Source organism: Schistocerca serialis, unplaced genomic scaffold (assembly GCF_023864345.2).
Source record: "Schistocerca serialis cubense isolate TAMUIC-IGC-003099 unplaced genomic scaffold, iqSchSeri2.2 HiC_scaffold_1353, whole genome shotgun sequence".
Lineage (NCBI taxonomy): Eukaryota > Metazoa > Arthropoda > Insecta > Orthoptera > Acrididae > Schistocerca > Schistocerca serialis.
In genome coordinates, this window is record NW_026047573.1 from 13,405,249 (window position 1) to 13,411,307 (window position 6,059).

Here is a 6,059-nt window from a genome sequence, read left to right on the forward strand (position 1 = left end):
TCAATACATGAAATTATAACACAATTGTAGGAACAGATAAAATGAAATATAAGAAATATATTCAGGCGACAAGTCGTTAGTTTAAATAAAGAAAATCAAGACTGTAGCACTGGAATTTGCTTAATTTTGTAGCTATTCCAGGAGCTCCTCGACAGAATAGGAGTAGTGAGCCATGAGGAAACTCGTCAGTTTAGACTTAAAAGCGTTTGGGCCACTGCTAAGATTTTTGAGTTCTTGTGGTAGCTTATTGAAAATGGATGCAGCAGAATACTGCACTCCTTTCTGCACAAGAGTCTAGGAAGTGCATTCCACATGCAGATTTGATTTCTGCCTAGTATTAACTGAGTGAAAGCTGCTAACTCTTGGGAATAAGCTAATATTGCTAACAACAAACGACATTAAAGAAAATACATACTGTGAGGGCAGTGTCAAAATTCCCAGACTATTGAATAGGGGTCGACAAGAGGTTTTCGAACTTACACCATACATAGCTCAAACAGCTCATTTTTGAACCAAAAATACCCTTTTTGAATCAGAAGAATTACCCCACAAAATAATACCATATGATATAAGCGTATGAAAATATGCGAAGTATACTACTTTTCGTGTTGAAATGTCACTTATTTCAGATACTGTTCTAATGGTAAGTAAAGCAGCATTTAGTTTCTGAACAAGATCCTGAACATGGGCTTTCCACAACAGCTTACTATCTATCCGTATGCCTAGGAACTAGAACTGTTCCGTCTCGCTTATAACATGCCCATTCTGTCTGACTAAAATGTCAGTTCTTGTTGAATTGTGAGTTAGAAACTGTAAAAACTGAGTCTTACTGTGATTTAGCATCAAATTATTTTCCACAAGCCACTAACTTATATCATGAACTACATTATTTGATAATGTTTCAATATTACACACAAGATCCTTCACTACCAAGGTGGTGTCATCAGCAAACAGAAATATTTTTGAATCACCTTGTAATACTAGAAGGCATATCATTTATATAAATAAGAAACAGCAGTGGCCCCAGCACCGACCCTTGGGGAACACCCCATTTAACAGTGCCCCATTGGGACTGAACATCATTACCACTCTCAATATTGCGGAGGATTACCTTCTGCTTTCTGTTCTTAAAGTAGGAGGCGAACCAATTGTAAGCTACTCCCCTTACTCCATAATGTTCCAACTTCTGCAGTAATATTTTGTGGTCAACACAGTCAAAAGCCTTCGTTAAATCAAAGAAAACACCTAACGTTCGCAACCTTTTATTTAATCCGTCCAAAACCTCACAGAGAAAAGAGGCTATAGCATTTTCAGTTGTTAAGCCATTTCTAAAACCAAACTGTACATTTGACAGCAAATTATGTAAATTTAAATGCTGCAGTAACCTTGTATATACAACCCTCTCGATAACTTTAGCAAACACCGATGGCATAGAAATAGGTCTATAATTGTCAACATTATCCCTGTCTCCCGTTTTATAAAGTGGCTTCACTACCGAGTACTTTAATCGGTCAGGAAACCGACCACTCCTAAAGGAAAAGTTACAGATATGGCTAAGTACTGAGCTAACATACGTGGAACAATACTTCAGTATTCTGCTAGATACCCCGTCATATCCATGAGAGTTCTTGGTCTTTAGTGATTTAATTATTAACTCAATCTCCCTCTTGTCAGTATCATGGAGGAGCATTTCAGGTAACAGTCTCGGAACACTTTTTTCTAAGAGCGCTATATGATTCCCTGTTGGGACTAGGTTTCTATTTAGTTCACCTGCTATATTCAGAAAGTGATTATTAAGAACTGTACATATATGTGACTTATCAGTAACACGGACATCCCCACTACGCACTGATTCTATATTCTCGACCTGTCCCTGCAGACCAGCCACTTCCTTTACGACTGACCATGTGGTTTTAATGTTATCCTGAGACTTAGCTATTCTATCTGCATACCACATACTTTTTGCCTTCCAAATAACTTTTTTAAGCACCTTACAATACTGTTTGTAATGGGCTGCTGCACTTAGATTTTGACTGTTTCCAACGTTTCGATATAATTGCCACTTTGTTCTACAAGATATTCTTATCCCATTAGTCAGCCACCCAGGCTGCCTGTTTGTGCTAGTACCCTGTTTTGAACATTCTAATGGAAAGCAACTTTCAAAGAGCACGAGAAAAGTCTTGAGGAAAGCATTATATTTATCGTCTACTGTATCAGCACTATAAACATCTTGCCACTCTTGTTCCTTGATAAGGTTTACAAAAGTCTGTACAGCAACTGGATCAGCTTTCCTAAAAAGTTGGTAACTATATTTAACATGCGTTGCAGCACAAAAATCTTTTAGACTTAAAATTTGTGCATCATGATCTGAAAGGCCATTCACCTTTTTGCTAACAGAATGCCCTTCTTATAATGACGAATGAACAAAAATATTGTCTATGGTTGTTCTACTGTTCCCCTGCACTCTCATTGGAAAGAATATGGTTTGCATAAGATTATATGAATTAAGGAGGTCTACCTGCATCTTTTTCCTTGCACCATCACTTATACAATTAATATTGAAGTCACCACATATAACTAACTTCTTGTATTTCCTATAAAGTGAACCAAGAACCTCCTCTAGCTTTAGCAAAAATGTTGTGAAATGTGAGTCTGGGGATCTATAAATAACAGTAGCAAGAAGTTTAGCTCCACTAAATTTAACCACACCTGCACAACATTCAAACACCTTTTCAGTGCAGTACTTTGAAACATCAATTGACTCAAATGAGATACCGTTTTTTACATACATGGCTACTCCCCCACACCGCAAAGAGCTCCTAGAAAAGCTGCCAGCCAACCTGTATACTGGTAAAGGAAGCCTCTGAATTATCTCCTTATTTAAGAAGTGTTCAGATATACCAATAATTTCAGAGTCAACATCTATAAGCAGTTCACTAACTTCATCTCTAATACCTTGTATATTTTGATGAAATATACTAATTCCCTCATTAATCGGATACCCAAGCTTTGTAGAAAGTGGTTTCTTTGTTAGAGAGACTTCCATTAAGCAGAAATACCTACCAGTTGACTTCAATCTAAACAAGGTTTGACCTCCATTCTACAAAATTTTTTCAAAGAGCGAACCAATTGGGGAAGGGCACCTTACAAGGCGTATCGTGTCCATCATGCATTCACATCTTTAGCACACTTTCTTGTCGTCGCATTGCAGTCCTGCCCATTCTCCATCTCATGGGAGAGGACACCTTCCTGCGTGCATTTTCCACAATTCACTATGCAGCATCGATTTCTGCATCGACAATGAACATGGACTTCTTTGCACCTGATAGCCAGCATGGTAGCCAGTCCGTAGTGGTGGGGCCACCATGTACCCTGTTTGTTGTAGTCCCCTGACCACACAGGGATTGCTCTGCTGATGATGCCTGCGCCGTTAACTCCCCATGTATGCCAAGGGGTAGACGCCCAGCCCCCTGGGGCACCAGCTAGGCGGTGCCCATGGGGAGGGCCCCTGGTTGGAGTGGGTGGCATCAGGGCAGATCACACGTGATGAAGTGTAGTCCATCATCTCTTGCTGGTGGTGAAACACCAGCAATCTCTAAGCGATGACGAACTCGATTAAATGCACAGAAGTATGACCCCAAATCATTCCCCTCCCTGGCCACACCATGGGAGGAACATCAGGCTAAAGATGGCAGCGGATCTTATTCGCCCCGGTACCTTGTATGTTCAAGAGCTGATGAGGAAACTTTCATGACGATGAAGCCTCAGTTTTTTGTTGAGCATTTAGAGGACAAGTTCAGGGAGGTGGAGGGCTTAAATGAGATCTGTGTCAGTCTTGATCAAAACAGAGTCCTCTGCCACGTCACGGGAGTTACTCACTTCTGACATGGAGGGGAATGTTTCTGTAGCCATCGCGCCCCATAAGAGCTTAAATATGGTCCAGGGTATCACAGATACCTTCTTTTGCAGTCCAACGATGAGCTGCACGCCAATTTAGAGCAGCGAGGTGTATATTTCATCCAGTGTGTCCACTGGGGTTGGAAGGATAATCAGGTTGCCACCAGTTCCTTCAACTTGGCCTTTGAGGGTGATATGTTGCCCGAGAAGGTCAAGGTGATGGTGTACCGGTGTGATGTAAAGCCCTATATCCCTCACCCAATGCGGTGCCTTAAGTGCTGTAAGTTTGGTCATGTGTCTTCCTGCTGTACTTCCAGCATAACATGCCAAGATTGCGGACGCCCATCACATCCCAATATTCCATGTGCCCCGCCTCCCATCTGTGTCAGCTGCGGAGAGCACCATTTGCCTTGCTCCCCTGACTGCAGGATTCTCCAGAAAGAAAGGAAAATCATGGAGTACAAGACCCTGGACCAACTGACCTACACTGAGACTAAGAGAAAATTTGAACATCTGCTGCCTGTGCGTATGACATCGTCTTATGCTGCCGCTACAACAGTTTTGGCACCATCAGCTCCGCCAACCCAGGTCACCTCTCGGAGCCAGAAGAGTACACCTGCCCCCTTGACAGTGGGGGGCATTTCTGTCCCTGTTGCTCCTGCACCACTTACTTCAGGAGCAACACCCCCTCAACCATCAGGGACATCCGTCCCCATTTCTAAGCTGGAGGAGCGTAAGTCGTCTTCGGGTTCTCTCACTAGGAAGGGTCCCCTGGGACACTCCATTCCCAGGTTTCTTCTAGTGGGAAAGATGACACCCGCCAGTGTCTGAAGAGCCCAAAAGCAGCTGGCTGTAGGGCTTCATGCTCATACCCAGTCCCGGAGACTGAGCCAGTGAAGTCCTCCCAGCCAGGGAAACCCAAGGAGCAGCGAGAGAAATCCAAAATGAAAACTCCCAAGACCAAGGAAACTGTGGTGGCACCCAAACCACTGCTACCTACAAGCTCTGTGGCTGAGGATGGGGTGGAGGTTTTGGTGTCTGCTGAGGACCTAGATCTCGCCAGAACCTCAGACACAATGGATATAGACTGCTCAGGCAATAAATCAGAGGCAGCACATGACTCTGAGGCGTAAACTGCCTCATTAAATGTTCCATGCCTTCCCAGTCTCACGATGTCATCCTCCAGTGGTGGCAGAGCTACGGCAACTGTTGCACTTTACACCTGCTACCTGCATTGCTCTCCAGGAAACATGGTTCCCAGAAATGCAGATTCCTGCCTTCCACAGATATAAGGGATATTACATGAACCATAGCGACTACAATAGTGTCAGGTGGAATTGGCATTTATGTCATAAACTTGGTCTGTAGCTGAAGCTCTGGCTGTCAGAATAAGGATGATGTGGGAAATAACTGTCTGCAATGTATACCTTCCTCCAGGTGGTGCAGTACCCCTGAATGTATTAGTTGCACTGATTGATCAACTCTCTAAACTTCTCCTACTTCTGGGAGATTTTAATGCCCATAACCCCTTGTGGGTTGGTACTACGCTCACTGGCAAGGTCAGAGATCTCAAAACTTTACTGTTGCAATTCGACCTCCTCCTCTTACATACTGGGTCCACCACACATTTCATTGTGGCTCATGGTAGTTACTCGGCCATTGATTTATCAATTTGCAGCCCAGGACTTCTCCCAGCTATCCACTGGAGAGCACATGATGGCCTGTGTGGTAGTAGTTGTTAGTTGGTCTATGGAGGAACGTGTCAGTGGAGTGGTGATAAGAAAAAATTGTTCCTAGCAATTAATTTCAGTTTGAAAAAGGTTTTTTGTCCCTATCAGGTGGACTTTTTATGTGCAATTTTAAACCCTGGACATTAGTTTTATTTGTAAATTTATTTCCTACGGAGATTGTATAATTTCACGGGATGTAACACTCACTACTCTAACAGTCTGTTTATGTGTACTATTTAAATGAACCACACAAAATTGTATGCTTTTGTGTGATGAATAGTCAAATGCTGCAGGCTTTGTTTAGTGCAGTAAAATAAACTAGAAGCATTTAGACAACACTTATTTAATTGTAAAAATAAATGTTATGTAGCATAAATTAAAAATTTCAAATCATTTTTGCCTTGATCACAGTTTAAACATCGGGCTCCCAGA